We start from the raw sequence: 18,587 nt of genomic DNA, 5'->3' as shown, positions 1-18,587 counted from the left end.
CACTCCCTCGGGTACATCCCTCACAAAGTTCACATTTTTTCGTAAAAATTATGCGCACGATAAATCTCGAAGGGACTAGCCGATTTGGTCCATACTGTGCGCGTCGTTATATTACTACCAGACATAGATTAGGTTCGAATATAGACCATATCGGTCCACTCCACTCTGCACGTCGTAATATTTTTACCAGACATAGATCAAGTTCGAATATATACTATATCGGTCCACACCACACTGCACGTCGTAATATTTCTACCAGACATAGATCAAGTGTGAATATGGACAATATCGGTCCAATCCTTTAGGTACCTCCCACACAAAATTTCGGAAAAGTGCAGTTTATGGCCTCCTCTTGAATCGTTTTAATTTTTGTTGTAACAACTTGTATTACGACGGTACAAGATTTTTTAGGGGCAAGCCCATACTTCCTGAAAAAATTACCCGAAAGCTGTAAGCTGTAAGCTGTAAGCTGTTTAAAACTATTCGCTAAAATGGTGCGCACAATAACTCTCGATTTTGTTCATACTTTGAACATCGCATTATTTCACAAGACATAGATCAGTTCAAGTTATCGACTATATATGTCAACTTCTTCGGGTACCTTCCACACAAAATTTCACAAAAATGGAGTTTAGGACTTCCTTTGAATCGTTTTGATTTTTCTTGAAATAGGTTGCACTCAAGGCCTCTATTACTATGGTAAAAGTATTTTCAGTGACAAGTCCATACTTATTGAAAAAATTACCCGAAAGCTGTATAAAAACCCTACGGCCAGCGTGAGTAGTGACTGGAGCGTACGACAACTCTCAAACGGAATACAGCGTTGGTCCAAACTTTGCATATCGTAATATTTCTTCGAATATTAAATGAAATTCGATGATGGTGCCTATAGGTGCACTCCTTCCGGTACCTATCCCACAAAAAATCGAAAATATTCGCTAAAATAGTACGCGCGAAATCTCATTCAAAAGTGGGCCCTTTCGGTTCAAGTGCGTTTTAAGGGTCGACGCTCCTTTCGAAATTTTGAAGGAATGTATTCCAAGAGGCCATGTTTACAGCGATATTATGTTTTACGTGGGCAAGTCCATGTTTAATGATATAATGGTCAAAAAGCTCTAAATTATGTAGTGACCAACTAAAATGACTGGTAGGCGCGATATCTATCAGAGATATGACTCCCAAAATAAGACACAGTTCCAAAATGGACTATGTCGGACCATTCCCTTACGTATCTCCCCACAAACATTTTGAACTTTTATCATAATTCATATTTTTGTCGGAACGATCATACGCCCAATTTTTTTTTTTTTTTTTTTTTTTGGAAAAAGTTGTTTCATTTCACACCAGCTGAGGGTATATCTCGGCTGATACCTTTTCACTTGTTATACCGTACACCACACTGTGGTAAGGGATATTATGTCTTTGTGCATTTGTATGTAACCTGCATAAGGAAACGAGATAGACCCATAGTTCCTTTCGGGGATATACATATATAGAATCACTTTCTGAGTCAATTTATGCATGTCCGTGAGTCCGTTTGCAACGTACAGGTCGCATTTATTGTCCGATTTAGCAGAAAATTTGGGAATATTATTTTTTAGCCATAGGAAGACTGTTATTGCTTTTGGTGAAAATCGGTCTAGACATGGATATAGCCCCATTTCACGCATTTTTTGCTCCATATATAGCTCTCATATATATTGTACATATTCACAGTGGTGTAGGGTATTATATAGTCAGCCCCGACCGACTCTGATCCTTTCCTCACTGTTTTTTTTTTTCAAGTTACTGTAAACAACCTAACACATGGCCATACGTTATATGTTATATGTCGTATAGTACCACAATAAACTTATAATAGCACAGCAATAGTAAACCGAGCAAGACCTTTCTAGGTCATTTATATTTCTTTCTCCAGAAATGTATTGCGTTGTTGCAAAGTAAACATAAAATCTTAGTATTCAGAAGCACACCAGTCCCACTCTTTCAAATATTTTGATCTAAAAGTCAAATGGTTACCTTAGATTTAAAATGTATTGCTTTTAGAAACCGATGATGACAAAACATTCGGGGTTTGGCCAGTAACATCTATTTCGAAATCACTCTGCACAGTTAAATATGCCTTTCGCCTCTCAATTCCTTCGCAATCAATTTTTTCAACAAAATCATCATCAACACCGCCATCAAATGTTATTTATTAAAATGGCAATGCAGTTCTTGTTGAACAGCTTAAGGCGACAGGCTTTTTATGTGTGTGTCCTTCAAGTTGTATGCATTTTGTTGTTCTTTTGTTCTTCTGCCTTTTTTCTGTTGCAGTTGCCTTGATACAGCTAAAGTGTTTGCTTTTAAACGTGTATTAGCCTCATCATTGTCAATAAATAAAATATCACGCTTTGCTTTTGTTCACAATGTATAGCGCATTAAATGGCAACAAACCAAAACCAAACACGAACACGTTTTAATTTATTGTTCGTTTTTTTGGAAATTTGCCCAATTTTCGCTTACAAGTGGGTAAAGCCTATTGGCAAAGATTACCATAAATCCGCAGGGACTATCAATGATTTCACTCGAATTGAATACAAAGTGGAAACACGATCAAATACGACAAAGGATAATATTGCATTATATAAATTGGAATACAGAGATGGATTTATGGACGGTTTGAAAAGGGGCGGGACAGTTTTATGGCTAATAAGATGTACAGTTTATGCAAAATGTTTAATTCGAAGGCTATGTATGAATAGTTAATATATAACTTATGATTTATTGCCCTTTTGTATGAGTGATGAGAAAATCCGAACAAAATATTGATTTTATTTGAACAGTATTGTACAGTAATTATGAAACTTTTAATTCCAAGGGTATGTTTAGTTTATGTAATTTTATAATTTTGTTTCCCTGGGAAATGTTCGAAAAGTATTCATCCGCTCACATTGAAATAAATTAAAAATTAACCCACTATAACTGTTGTCCAGTCTCCATATACATATGTATAATGGACCGAGCCAAATTTTCATAATTTTTTGTAGAATTCGTTTTTATATCCCCTGTATGTATGGTAATGAGGGTATATACACTAGGGTTATGACTTTTTTACAACCTCGTATCCCTGTATGATATGATGTATGATGATATTTTGATGAGTATTTCCCTAAGGTTACATAAAATCTTAATTATAAAGTTAATCGATAAAAAGCTTCCGCACAAAAAACTTTTAAAGTTTTTATTTTTCAGAAATTTTGGCAATTTTTTTTCTCAAAAAATTGTAAAAGTTATCAAAAAAAATATATCAAAGTGGTTTGTACAGAATCTTTTTACAGTGTTTTATTTAACTTGCTTTGGTGTCTGTTTAGTTCAAATCTAGTAATTAATTTTCCACACAGGTGCAGTTGACCAATTGAACTCAAACTTTGCACACTTTTCAGATTTGGATGACAATACATGAATATGAAACGAAAACCAATCTGGGTCCATTTTTTCTTATAGCCCCCATATAGCAGAACCACCCGATTTAATTCAAATCTAGTAACTAATTTTTAACACAGTTGTAGTTGACCAATCGAACTGAAACTATGCACACTTTTCAGATTTGGATGACAATACATGAATATGAAAGCAAAAAAAACCAATATAGGTCCATTTTTTCCTAAGGCCCCATATAGCGTACCACCCGATTTAGTTCAAATCTCGTAACTCATTTTCCACACAGTTGCAGTTACCCAATCGAACTAAAACTTTGCACACTTTTAAGACTTGGATGGCAATACATGAATATGAAATCAAAACCAATGTGCGTCCATTTTGCTTATAGCCCCCATATCGCGGTACCACCCGTTTTAAAGTATTTTAAGGATTCTATCTTTATTTTTAGGCTGAATTGGCTATAATTCGGAACTTGGGGTTCCCAATGGTACAGAAACTTCCTCACCAAAAACTTTGGACATAGGTCTAGGTTTTGGTATAGCCTCCATATAGCAGTACCATCCGATTTCAGGGATTTTATCTTCATTTTCAACCCGAATTGGCTGAAACTTGGCATTTGGAGTTAACAATGGTACAGAAACTTCTCCACCAAAAATTATGGACATAAGTCCAGGTTTTGGTATAGCCCTTATATAACGGTACCACACGATTTCAGGCATTTTAAAGTTTTTATCTACATTTTCGGCCTAAATTGGCTATAATTTTGTTATGAGGTTCTCAGTGGTCAAAAAATTTAATTACTAAAAAATTAAAAAAAAAAAATTAAAAAAAAAATTAAAAAAATTAAGTTACATTGTTTTATTTATAAATACACTTAAAGCTAGAAAATAATTTTTCATGATGGAATCTCTCAATTAAAACGCTTGCATTGGAATAAAAAATTGTGACAATATTAAACGGCAAGCGTTTTATTTGAGAGATTCCATCATGAAAAATTATTTTCTAGCTTTAAGTGCATTTATAAATGAAACACTGTAACTTATTTTTTTTTAATTATTTTATTATTTTATAATAAAATAGAATGAATATTATTTTAGGCATTAATAGGCAAAAGTTCATCCATTCTCACTACAGGAAATCGTTTTTGAGAAAAAATGTCAAAAAGTCATAACCCTAATATACACTTTTATACGGGCAAAATAATGGTTTTAGACCCCAAATATGTTTGGACGAAATCCGTTATATACAAGTTGGAGTCGATTTAGCGATGTCTGTCTGCCCGTCTGGCTGGCTGAAGCGCTAGATAACTCTCCAACGGATTGACCGATTTGGTACAAAATTTGGCATTCGTAATATTTTGTCTAAACTTTGTTTAATTTCGAAGACGTGTCATATCGGCTCACTCCTCGGGTACCTCCCCCAAAAAAGTTCAAAATTGTTCGCAAAACTAATGCGCACGATAACTCTCGAAGGGACTTGCCGAGTTGATCCTTACTTTGCACATTTTTATATTTCTACCAGACATACGTCAAGTTCGAATATGGACAATATCGGTTTAATCCTTCAGGTACCTTCCACACAAAATTTCGGAAAAATTCAGTTCCTCCGAATCCTTTTCATTTTTGTGTTAACCACTTGCATTCGCCGCCCCCATTACGACGGTGCAAATTTTTTCAGGGACAAGTCCATGCTTCCTGGGTAAATGGCCTGAAAAAATCCGCTAAATGGTGTTGTGGATGGAGCGAGCGGTAACTCTGGAAAGGGTAAACCGATTTGATCCAAAATTTGGCAATAGTAATATTTTGCCCAAAGTTAAATCAAGTTCTAAGATGGGTCTAAGCGGTAAGATGGGCCTTAACGGTCCACTCCTTTGGGTACCTACCCCACAAAAGTTCAAAACTTTTCGCTAAAATTGTGCGCACGATAACTCTTGAAGGCAGTAACCGATTTGGTCCATACTTTGGACATCGTAATATTTCTACGATACATAGATTAAGTTATAATATGGACTATATGTGTCAACTCCTTCGAATACACCCCACCAAAAGTGCAGGTTAGGACTTCCTCTCGAATCGTTTTGATTTTTCTTGCAAGAGATTGCACTCAAGGCCCCTACTACGGTGGTACAAGTTTTTTCAGTGGCAATTCCATACTTGTTGAGAAAATGACCCGAAAACTGTAAAAAAAACCGTACGGCCAGCAAGTGTAGGGGTAAGTAAAATGGTAAGCGCAATATCTCATAAACGGAGCAACCGATTTGGCCCAAACTTTGGATCTCGAAATATTTTGTCCAAACCTAGTTTATGTTCAAAAAAGGACCCTATCGGTCCATTACTTAGGTTAGCACCCACACAAATTATAAACATTTTAGTTTAAGTGCGGTTAAAGGTCTGTACGAGAATCCTTTGGAAATTTTTACCGAATGTACTCTCATTTATAGCGATATGATGTTTTTCTTGGGCAAGTCCATGTTTCCTGATATAATGGTGCTATCGAGAGGAATGACTCCCAAAATAAGACGCACTTCCAAAATGGACTAAGTCGGTCCATTCCTTTAGGTACCTCCCCCTCAAAATTGTTGAGATTATATCCTAATCAGAGCTCCGATTTACTCGCGAGTGAAAATTTGGGGTGAGGTTGTTATTATACCCTCAGCATTTATGCTAACGAGGGTATATACACTTTCATACGGGCAAAATGTGCCTCATCGAAATAATGGTTTTAGACCCCAAGTATGTTTGGACGAAATGTGTTTCAGACAATTTGGAGTCGATTGAGCAATGTCCGTCCGTCCGTCTGTCTGTCTGTCTGGCTGGCTGGAGCGCACGATAACTCTCGAACGGATCAACCGATTCGTAATATTTTGTCCAAACTTAGTTTAAGTTCGAAGATGGGTTATATCGGTCCACTCCTTACGGTACCACCCCCACAAAAGTTCGAAAATGTTTGGAAAATTTGTATGTACGATAACTCTTGAAGGAAGTAACCGATTTGGTCCATAATTTGCAAATCGTGAAATGTCTACAAGACTTAGATGAGGTTCCAATATGGACTCAATCGGTCCACTCCTTCGGGTAGCTCCCACACGAAATTTCGGATAAGTTCAGTTTAGGACCTGCTCTCGAATCGCTTTGATTTTTGTGTTAGCAACTTGTATTCACTGCCCCCCATACGACGGTGCAAGTTTCATCAGGGGCAAGTCCATACTTCCTGAGAAAATAGCATGAAAGTTGCACAAACCACTTTGACACCGTGTGAGGTGGTTGGAGCGCAAGATAACTCTCGAACGGATCTGCCGATTCGGTTAAAAGTTTGGTCTTAGTAATATTTTGTCTAAACATAGTTTATGTTCGAAGATGACCCATATTGGTCCACACCTTCAGGTACCTCCCCCACAAAAGTTCAAAAATGTTCGGAAAAATTGTTCGTACCGTAACTCTTGAAGGGAGTGGCCGAATTGGTCCATACTTTACACATCGTAATATATCTACCAGATATAGATCAGGTTTAAATATGGACTATATTTGTCCACTCCATCCGGTACCTCCCACACAATATTTCGGATAAATTCACTTTAAGACCTGCAATCGAATCACTTTGATTTTTGTTGAAGCAACTTGCATTCGCTGCCTCAATTACGATGGTAAAATTTTTTTCAGGGGCAAGTCCATACTTTTTGAGCAAACATGGCACCATATGTAATGGCTGGAGATCCACTTCTATAATGGTCAATGTCGATCCATTCCTTTAAGTAATGAACATTTTTGTCGGTTCATACACCAAAATTTAAAAAAAAAAATTATTTCAATATACACAGGCTGAGGGTATATCTCTGTCGGCAAAGCTGACTGATACTTTTTTACTTGTTTTTTTTTTTTTTTTTTTTTTTTTTTGGGTGCACTATTTTTGGTGGGCGTGGGGCAAGTTTATGTGGGGATGGAATAAATTTTTGTTTGGTGGTGGTGAGTGGGCAAGTTTCCCCCCTTAACATGCTCAAATTCGAGAAGAGTTTCATTCACGAGTGGAATTTGAGCGAGTATTCGGAGCTCTGATCCTAATACATATCTTTGTCGGCAAGTTCATACGCCCGAAATTCTGTAGAACCCCTAAATACGTACTTTTTTGGAAAAAGGGCGTTTCAATTCACACAGGCTGATTGTATACCTCCATCAGCAAAGCCGACTGATACTTTTTTACTTGTTTAGCCACAAGAATGAACTGGTAAACAATTTTCATCGATTGTACCATAAATGCGGCTTTTACAGAATTTTCGTGAAAATGCATCTTTGGCTCCATACAAATTGCTATGGAAACAAAGATCGTCCATGTGGCACAGATTAACCTTAACCGATCGTCATAAAATTTCATTACATATATGATTTTTGGTCAAATGGAAAAAATTAAGGGGGCAGGAGTTCCAATCAAAAAAATGTTTTTTGGATCGGTCTACTGTATAATATACTTATGTGCCTGATAATCTAAGGAGTTAACGTCAAAACGAGAAACAAAATGGTGGTTTTTTCTAAGGAACTTCACTGACTACCCTTTGACTACAAAACTCTTTAAGCCATCACTTCACCTCAAACATGAATCAACAAAAACAAATACTTTCATAGTTTCTTTTTAGAAAACAAATCAGAAACCCCACAAAATGGAATACCAAATCCACCAATGTTCCACTGTTAATCATTAAATTAATCACGCATGTTAGAACAAAGACAAACAACAGTTGCAAAAAAAAACTATCAACGACACAGCTGCAAAATTATAATGGCAATGTGATTTGCTTTTCACATACATACATAAAATTGTAATTATCGTAATTAATTATGCCTGTCAGTGGGTATTACAATAAGAACATACATATGTACAAACATATCGCTATGTATATGCAGATGTAAAATTAATCAACATTAAATTCAAACATGTGTAAAGCTTATCACATATGAGTAATTTTCTTATGAAAACACTTCGGTGTAGAAGGATAATTATTTGATGATTGGAAGATGGTCTGACCCATAACGGGTTGCCAGGACAAGTTATTTATTAGACGCTCCTCGGAGAAGCGTCTTCGATCATCGTGCAAAATGTGGAGCTATCAATTTGCTCGGCCAGCGCTGTACCCTTCATGGCATTCCGTTCTAGGCAATGGTCATGATGAGCATTGAAGTCCCTTAGCACCAGACGGTTATTGCCCTTCAAAATCGAACTAATATTGGGTATATAACGCAAAGTACAGCTATTCATAGGACGTATGTACACATCAGGACGCAGCCAATAATGCATCTCGACACAATTTGGGAGCGGCCCAATGGACAAAATTTTAACTTTTTTTCAGTAAAATATAAAAAAATATCTAAAAACAAGTAAGAAAAGTCTATAGTCGGACGGAGCCGACCATGGGATACCCTATACCACTATCCCTGGACAATCACTCTCCACGGAACTTCTTTTCAATGATTGTGAAAATTTAATTATCAAATATCAGAGATGTAATGTATAATACATATGACCAAAACCAAAAAGTTATCTAGCATGACAAAGACATTTTTGTAGCAGGAAAGGAAAATTTAGTTCACACAAACTAAAATGTAATGAAACCCACTTATGTAGTAGTACTACTTCCGTTGTTTAACCGCTACGTTATTGAAAATTTTACCAATTTCATACAAAAGTTTCAGTCCATTTAACCCGCTAAGGGGTAGTTTACACTATATGTAAATGTCATCTGACACGAATTAAAAATATTCCATATCTACCCACGGAGGCAATGTGGAGACGTAGTTTTTTTACATTTTTGCTGGTGTGGACGCACAGAGTAAATCGCGTAAGGAAAATCTCCAATATTGCACATATTAGCGAATATATAACGATGGTAAATTTCATGTCATATGACATTTACATATAGTGTAAACTACCCCTAAGTATTATCTGATCTTCACTTTGGTTTGTACGCTTCTTCTTCATTTACGGGTTATTATTTTGACCTACAGAGCCGCTACAAAATTGGTTAAAATTTTGTTATTGGTCCATTTCATTCCCTGAACATTTCACGATCATCAGCAAAAACTAATCATTTCTATTCTGGCCCGAACCCAACCTCCTTAAAAAATTCGTTACAATCGGTCCATAATTGCGGCCTTAAGCTTGTTTACAATTGTTAATGGACGGACACACATCGCTAATAAATAAAAATGTGGTTCTCTACACAGAACCCATTCTACACTCTCAACTTTTTGCAACAAGATGCGACACAAATGTGCGCAATTTTAAACATTTTCTCTGTGTCTAAAGCGAATGAATATGCAACAATAAATGCCTAAATTTAAAACATTTTATGCGCAAAAATCGTATTTCAACAAAAGTGTTTAAAATTGCGCACATTTGTGTCGCATCTTGTTGCAAAAAGTTTAGAGTGTATATTAGGCAGTAGGCCCGTTATCTAGCAAACACTTTACTGCAATTTACATCAGAGGAAACGTCAATAGTTTTTTCCCATATGTAGGCTACTTTGCGAAATATATATGTCCTCAAGGAACTAAAAAATCCACCAAAAATAAAATTTTTATATTTTTCATACAAAAGTAATGGTCCATTTCACCCGCTAAAGACTATCAGATCATCAATAAAAATTGTAGGCATCTTTTTCGACCTTTACTCTTACCCGGTGCAAAATTTCGTGACTATTGATGTATAATTGCGACTTCTACCGAGTTTATTATTACATAACTCTGTTATCTGATCATTCACACCAACATAATTGGCATCAATTGAAAGGTCAAGCGTTCTACTTTCAAGTATATCTCACTTGTCCGGAATGTCACTTCCAGGAATTAAGATATAAGCTGTATATTAAAAATGTTCACAATTTTCGCACGAAAGTGTTGGTCCATTTAACCCTCTAAATATTATCCGATCGCCATCCCAATTTGCAAGCTTCTCCTTTGTGATATACTCTTACCTTATTTAAAATTACGCGTTGATCGGACTATTATTGAGACCTACAGAGCCGCTAGAAAATTGGATAAATATTATGTTTTTGGTCCATTTCACCCGCTAAATATTTCACGATCATCACCAATAAGAATAGGGCTCTATTCTGATTTGAACCCGACCTCCATACAAAATTTCGTGACGATCGGTCCATAATTGCGGCCTGGAGCGTGTTTACAATTTATAATGGACAGACGGACGGACGGACGGACACACATCTCAAAATCGCTTTATCTCGTCGAGATATGAAGATTGGTATACCACATTGGGGGGTCTCCGACGAATATTTCGCGGTGTTACATGAATTTTTACCAAAACAAACTTACAATACCCTTTTCCACATTTTGGTATAGGGTATACTGAACATTTCGCCGGGGAAAAATTGAAAAGATAATCAGCCTAAATTAAAAATGCGCCTCATTAAAATAATGGTTTTAGATCCCAAGTATGGTTGGACGAAACCCGTATTAGATAATTTGAGTGGATTTAGTCTTGTCTATGAACTATATCGGCCCAATTCTTCGGGTACCGCCCACATAAAACTACGAAAATGTTCGCAAAAGTGCAGTTCAACACTTGGTATACTTTTTTCGGAGGCAATTCACTTCCACCTGAGATAATAGCCCAAAAGACCCAAAAATGACATATCGAAATTTAATTAAGTATCCGATTTGGCCGGAACTTAGCATATCGTAAAATCTCTTCCACACGTATATCAAGTTATAAGAAGGGGTTTATCTGACCCCACCTCACAAAAGTTCATAATTTTAATTTAAGGTTTGCTCGAGGATCGGTACAGCGATATAATGTTTTTCGTGGGGAAGACCATTTCCTGACATTACGGCCCAAAATCTCTAATGCGACCAACCAAAATAGAACGAAAATATACTATATAGGACAACTCCTTCCGATACCTCCCTTACAAATGTTCAAAATGTTTTAAGGACCATTTGATTCTAGCAGCGGAACCAGCGAAATGTTATCCGCAAATAAATTGTACGTAATTGACAATTCCATAATCTTCCTAATGGCTACATATAAGCTCTACCGATTACTTAAAACGGGTTAAAGCTCGATTTGTTATTAACGTGATCGGTATAATGAATACTGTGTTTTAATAGTAAATATTTCTGTTGAATACCAAATGCCGAATATACTCGTACCGAAAAACAAAACATAGATTCCTGAACAGGGTATAAATCAATATCGATAAATTGTCTTTGAGAGGACGAGGGTATACTAAGTTTGTTTTTCCGTTTGTAATGCATTGAAATAATCATTTGCGACCTCATCAAGTATATACATGATTGATCAAGATAAAATTCTGAGTCGATCTGTGCATATCCGTCCTTCCGTCCGTCAGTGGTAATCACTTTAGCATCCGCAAAAATGGAGATAGAACGCTGAAATATTGGGAAAATGCGTCATTTTTAATGCAGGCTGGCCAAGTTCGATGATATCTATATCGATCCACGTTTTGCTATAGCCCCCATATAACGGTACCGCCCCATTTCAGGTATTTTGACGATTTTAATCACATTTTTAAACCGAATTAGCAATATTTTGACATTAGGGTTCCTAGTGATCAACCAACCTTTATTCCAAAAATTATGGACATGGACCTGTTTTAGTATTGCACCCATATAACGGTACCTCCCGATTTTTGGTATTTTGAGGATTTTATCCACAATTTTTAACCGAAATAGCTGTAACTTGACATTTGAGGTTCTCAGTGGTTCTCCACTATAAATCGTCAGCATAGGTTCTTGTTTTGGTATAGCCCCGATATAACGGTACCTCCCGATTTTTGGTATTTTGACGTTTTTAGCTACAATTTTCTCAGCGGCCACGAAACTTCTCCAACAAAAATTTAACTAGCTCCCATATAACGGTCCCTCCCGATTTTCGGTATTTTGAGGATTTTAACTATCATTTTTAACCGAACTAGCTGTAATTTAACATTTTAATATTCAGTGGAGACGAAACTTCTTCACCAAAAATCGTCAACATAGGTCTATGTTTTGAATAGCTCCCATATAACGGTACCTCCCGATTTGGTTGACGGAACAGCCCTTAATTTGACTTTGGAGATTCCCTGCACTTATAAAAGTTTTCCACTAAAAATTTTAAAGATAGGTCGACACTTTGATATAGCCCCGTAGGTGGTACCTTCACCTGGGAGAACATTTTTTTAGATTAGATTAGATAATTAGGCATTTGGGGTATCCATGGTCGAAAATTTTTTCCACCTAGAATTGTGGAAGGAAACTAAATTTTCCAACTTAGCGATTTTTCACTTGTCATTTCTTTATATGTTTAGAAAAACTTAATTCCACATAGGAAAATGAGGAATGGAAAAATGTTAAATCTTTAGAGACCATGAGTTAAAACAAATATTTTTTTTATGTTTTTTTATGTCCATTTCCTATAGAATATCTCATATGAACATATTTTATAACAAATGCTATCTATGTGCGTGTCTTTGTAACCACCTTTATTAACTAAACGCAAAGGTCGCGAAAAAAACAAAAAAATTGTAAATGAACAAACTGCCTTAATTGTTTTATGTGGTAGTAATTAATGTTTAAAGTATTTAGTACACCATTACCAACTTAAAACCCATACATTGGCTGTTGTTTTTTATTATTTGCTAAACTGTTTTTTTTTATTTATTTATTTTTTTATTTCAATAAAATTGAAAACCATGACAAACATGTGTAAACCCAAAAAGAAACCTCAATACATACAAATACCAACGGCAACAGAAAACACAACAAACACAAAAACCGACAATGTGCTCATTAAATTATAAATTACAAACAAAATAACTGTGCTCAGCAACAAAACAAACAAAAAACAAAATACCAAGCAAATAGTTTAGAAAGCTTTAACACTGCTTTAAATGTCCCAATATTAGATACATATTCGTTTTATCAACAATTATCATCTTAAAAAGTGAATTTTTTTTTTTGGAAAACTACTTCTAACGCTGCGCAAAACAACAGAACTCTATAGTAATAGTTTATATTTTTTTCTAAAATACTTTTTAGCTTTCTTCATATGTTTTCAAATTTATTACTTACCTTCTTTCTCATGAATATCCTTGCTCTATATAAGTAGTGTAAACTCATATTCTTTCACATATATATGCATATATTATTTATTTGTCCTGTGTGAAACAAAACATAAATGAAATTGCCATAATTTATGGTATAATATCCTGTATCCTGGTTGGTGTCGTCAAATGCCATCAACAAAAATACGGTATAAAGCTAGTGGATGTCCTCCTGATTTATAGAAAACAAAAAAGAAACGACGAGTATTTTACTTCCTTTATTTTTGGATAATAAATTCATAATTTATTTCTGCTGGTAATTTATGATTTAGTTTTCATTCTTATTTTTGTTTTTTTTTTTTTTTTTTTTTGTTATTGTTTTAAGAGAAGAAATTAACTTGATCTCTTCTTTTTCCTCTTCCATTCTTTTTTCTATATTTTTGTTTCTTTCCCCCACTTCGCATAATGTTGTCGTCTCATCAAAACTATGAAACTATTTGATTTATGATAAAATCAATTTGTTCAACGTTAACCAAAATAAAACAACAAAAACAAAATTAAATTCTTTTGTTTTTCTTTTGCTCTACTCTTTTGGAATATCATAAAAATATCCTTTAAAATCTTTTTTTATATCCTTTCCCCCCTTTAATAATCAAATAAAAAAACTTCCCCTCAACTAATGTCGATGTTTTGATACTGTCATTATTCAAATGCTTTGCAGAATTCAGTAAGTAAAATAAAAAACAAAGAAAAACTAGTAGTATTTATATAGTACATATATGTAATAGAATAGAAAACTAATAAATAACAACTAGCAATAAATAACCATGCATATAAAAATAGTTGAAACAACATAACTATGTGAAAAGTATTCAATTCAATATTTAGCATTGCGAGTACATTTACATGACGCCAAACTTACATGGAAACCAAGAAACATACAAAATACCAGACATACACTCAACCATCGACATATTAACTGTTGCTTACTCTCATTATTGATTAGTCTAGCAAAATTAAATTAAATGTCCTTTAGTTATTTCCGTGTCCCTAACCAAATAGTAGTTTTTCTTTTATGTTACTGTCTAAAACATTCTTCTTTTCTTTCAACAATATTTTTGAAATCATGATAATATACAAACAGTTGCTGCATATGTATAAGTGCGATTAAACAAAAACACACACACAAATTAATACATTAATTGCTACTAATTAAATATTTTGAGTTAAAGTAAAAAAGTTACAAACAAATATGCAGGTACATCTATTAGGGTGGGGCGAGTTGAACATCCCAAGGGACGCTTCGCGTTTCTGAGTCCTAGGTTTGAGCAAAAAGTCCACTAGACCCTATACCTACGGTGAAAATCAAGCCTCCCCATTTTGACTTTTTTTTTATCGCTTTTTTTGTATATTTTGGTATATAACATCCAAACCATTGAGATTTTCGATCCAACGCACACTGGAATTTAATAACTTGCAAACGAATGGAGATATGTTTCTGAAATTATTCACAAACGTAGTATGTGTCCGTGGGTAATAATGGACTAAACATGAACAACATCGGCTAATATTTTGGTATAGCCCCATATAACGGTACGTTTTGATATTCGGTATTTTGAGGATTGAAATAATCATTTCCTTCCAAACAAGTTGCAATTTGGTACTTAGGGTTTCTAGAGGTCACTAAACTTTCCACCAAAAATTGTGGACATAGGTCCATGTTTTAGTATAGGCCCCTTTTTAGGTGCCTCCCGATTTTCAGTATCTTGGGGGATTTAAGCTACATTTTCCGCCCAAATTAGGTGTGATTTGCTATTTGGAGTTCCCAGTGGCCACAAACATTCTCCACCAAAAATTGTAGACATAGGTATACTTTTTGATATTGCCCCCATATAACAGTACCTTCCAATATTTGGTATTTGGAGGATTTTGTTCTACATTTTCAGACCAAATAAGTTGAATTTTGACATTGAAGGTTCTCGTTGGTTATACATCTACTACACCAAAAATTGTGAACATTGGACAACGTTTTGAGATAGCCCCCATATAACTGTACCGCCCGATTTTTGGTATTTTGAGGATTTAAGTTACATTTTCCTTGCATTTATCAGCAAGATTTGCGACTATTTGCAGCCAAAAGTTGATTATTCGGAATCTAGGAAGTGCAATTTAATTCGTTGAAGAAGAATTGGACTGGACATTAGAGAACTTTTTTAGTTACGCTCCATTTAGCAAAAGTATATTACACAAAAAAAAAACACAAGAAAAATAATAATTTTTGAAAATTTATTGCTATATAACTATGTAACTCCAGGGCCCACACAATTTTTTTCTATTAAATTTACACCCTCCTCTATTAACTAAAAATAACTTTGTTTAGTTTTATTAAGAATTTATTTAACAATTAAACAAATATGACGTTAGATACTTTGCAACAATTTTCATAAAATCTGATGCAGCAAAGTTTTTTGCATTGGATAGTGAATTGTTGAGAGAATGTTTACAACAACAAAGTAAAAACAAAATATTAGTCACCAGAGTGTCTATAATAGATACAATGGAAAACATTTCGCGGTTTTATAGTTTGATTTTTTTACTTTCGCGTCTCTAGATCAGTGGCGCAACGCAAAGACAAAAAATGTAGCCAAAACAATAATTAGGAACTCTCTAGAACACCGCAATGGCATTGGAACGCACTTTCTGGCAGTTTTGGCCTTGAGGCAGTGCAAATTTTTCGTGCAAATATTGATAAATTACACTGTGCTACAAAAGTTGACCAACAAAATATTTAAGCATTCTGATGTAAAATTTCTGTCGTGTTGGAGTCCATGGACAACGAACCTTTGGTTCGATTGGGTCACTTCGTTTTATTGTTTTATAACGGTGAAAGTAGTGAAAAAAGGGTTTCAGACTGTGGTAAAGGGTATAAGTCTTTGTGCATTTGTATGTATCGTACAAAAGGAAGCGAGATAGAAACATAGTTCCTTATAGTAATATACATTAGAATTATGACTTTTTTTCTTAAAAATGATTTCCTGTAATGAAAATGAATGAACTTTTGCCTATTAATTCCTAAAATAACATTCATTCCATTTTATTATAAAAAAGGTTCCGCACAAACCACTTTGAAAAAAAAAATTTGAAAAAATTATAGGAAATGAAAAAAATTTTTTCTCAAAAAATTATTTCCTGTTGCGCGAATGAATGGCCTTTTGCCTACTAATGACTAAAATAACTATTATTCCATTTAAATTTTAAAAAAGGTCTCTCACAAACCACTTTAAATTTTTATGATATATGTCATACGTCATTATATAATATAAATTGATATATTATAACATATGTATAGCCTGTTTAGAACGGAACCTCCCGACTTTGGTAATTTTGAAGATTTTAGCCACATTATCCAACAGAAAAAGCTAAAATTTGTAATTTAGTCTTCGTTGGGGGTATAAAATATTCCGACAGAGAATTGTCGGTATAGGTCCACGTTTTCATAGGCCGGTACCGGCAGATTTTGGTAATTTTGGAAGTTTTAGCCATATCATCCAACCGAAATGACTGAAATCTGATTTGAATATACATAATTTATAATGGAGGTTATAATAAGAGTTCAAAATCACACCACCTTTCACTTTTTAGTAATAAAAACCTGTTTCACCCAATATGCAGGAAGTGTGGGACTGTCATTTTCAATTTGTATTTTCTTATCTGCTATACTGTGACCAACTCCAAGCGATATCTGATCTTTAGTATCAAAAATGTTCCCAAAATCGTGATTTTATTTGAACCAAACTTTTGAAAGCATCCTGCGCAAAATTTGCATTCTTCTTTAAAAATGTCAAAAAATCAAAAATCGCAAAAGGTCATAGGAAATAATTTAGGACATCATTTTAGACAAGATATATGTAGGTATAAATAGTTAAACAAAAATTGAAGCGGAACTCGAGGGAGTGCAATATTTTTTGTGGAGAAATTAAAAAAAAATATGTTATATATATGTAGCCCGAAACGTCTAAATCAAAATAACTTATGGGTAATAAAACTGTTTCATTTACTTAAATACCATCACGATATATCAAAAATGGAAGAGATCCCACAATTAAATATTCACAGAACGCATACGTACATCGCAATTTTACAACTAAAAAAAAGACATCGTAAACATTGTAAATAAAAAATATCAATTTTAAATGTACATTTTTTCAGTTCTGACTAATTAATTTCAATTACTATATATGGCATTAAGTACAGTCAACAGTCTAGTTTAATACTGTACTAATGTTTCGCAGTTTCTTTCAAGTCCATTTCTTGATTTTTGGAGCGCTATATCGGTATGTATGTATTTATACACTTAGCATATATGCTAACGAGGGTATATACTCTTTCATAGGGAAAAATGTGCCTCATCCAAATAATGGTGTTACGCCCCAAGTATGTATAAACGAAATCCGTTTCAGACATTTGGAGACGATTGTCTGTCCATAATATTTTGTCCAAACTTAATTTAAGTTCGGAGATGGGTCATATCGGTCCACTCCCTCAAGTACCTCCCCCACAAAAGTTCATTTTTTTCGGAAAAATTATGCGCACGATAACTCTCGAGGGGACTAACTGATTTGGACCATACTTTGGACATCGTAATATTTCTACGAGACATAGACTAGGTTATAATACGGTCAACTCCTTTGGTTACCTCCCACACCAAATTTCGGAAAAGTGCAGGTTAGGACCTCCTCTTGTATAGTTTTGATTTTTCTTCCAACAGGTTGCAATTAAGGCCCCTATTACGATGGTATAAGTTTTTTCAGTGGAAAGTCTATACTTCTTGAGAAACTGTCCGGAAAACTGTAAAAAAAACTCCTACGTCCAGCATGTGTAGTGGCTGGTACGCACGACAGGTCGCAATATGAACCCGATCAGAGTTGGTCCACACTTTGTATATCGTAATATGTCTTCGAATATTAGATGAAATTCGAAGATGGTGCTTATATTTCCACACCTTCCAGTACCTCCCCCATAACAGTTTGAAAATATTCGATTAAATTGTAAGCGCAATATTTCATAAATGGTGCAATCGACTTGTTCCAAACTTTGTATCTCGACATATTTTGTC

General features: G+C 34.7%; 1 protein-coding gene and 1 long non-coding RNA gene across 51 annotated transcripts in view; one reads left to right on the top strand and one right to left on the bottom strand.

Annotated features, from left to right (window-relative positions):
• Positions 1–18,587, top strand: part of SK (small conductance calcium-activated potassium channel) — an 877,735-nt gene that overhangs the window by 673,591 nt on the left and 185,557 nt on the right. The gene's annotated exons all lie outside the window — the stretch shown is intronic.
• Positions 7,284–14,437, bottom strand: LOC141397491 (uncharacterized). The gene is made up of 3 exons (XR_012411411.1): positions 12,463–14,437; positions 12,033–12,244; positions 7,284–8,859 (listed from the first exon to the last, which is right to left on the bottom strand). It is a non-coding gene; the product is annotated as an uncharacterized lncRNA (long non-coding RNA).

Source organism: Musca autumnalis, unplaced genomic scaffold (assembly GCF_047663935.1).
Source record: "Musca autumnalis isolate F117 unplaced genomic scaffold, ASM4766393v1 scaffold_3, whole genome shotgun sequence".
NCBI classification, from domain to species: Eukaryota; Metazoa; Arthropoda; class Insecta; order Diptera; family Muscidae; genus Musca; species Musca autumnalis.
The sequence above is the reverse complement of the archived record's forward strand: the minus strand, read 5'-3'. Positions and strand labels throughout refer to the sequence as shown.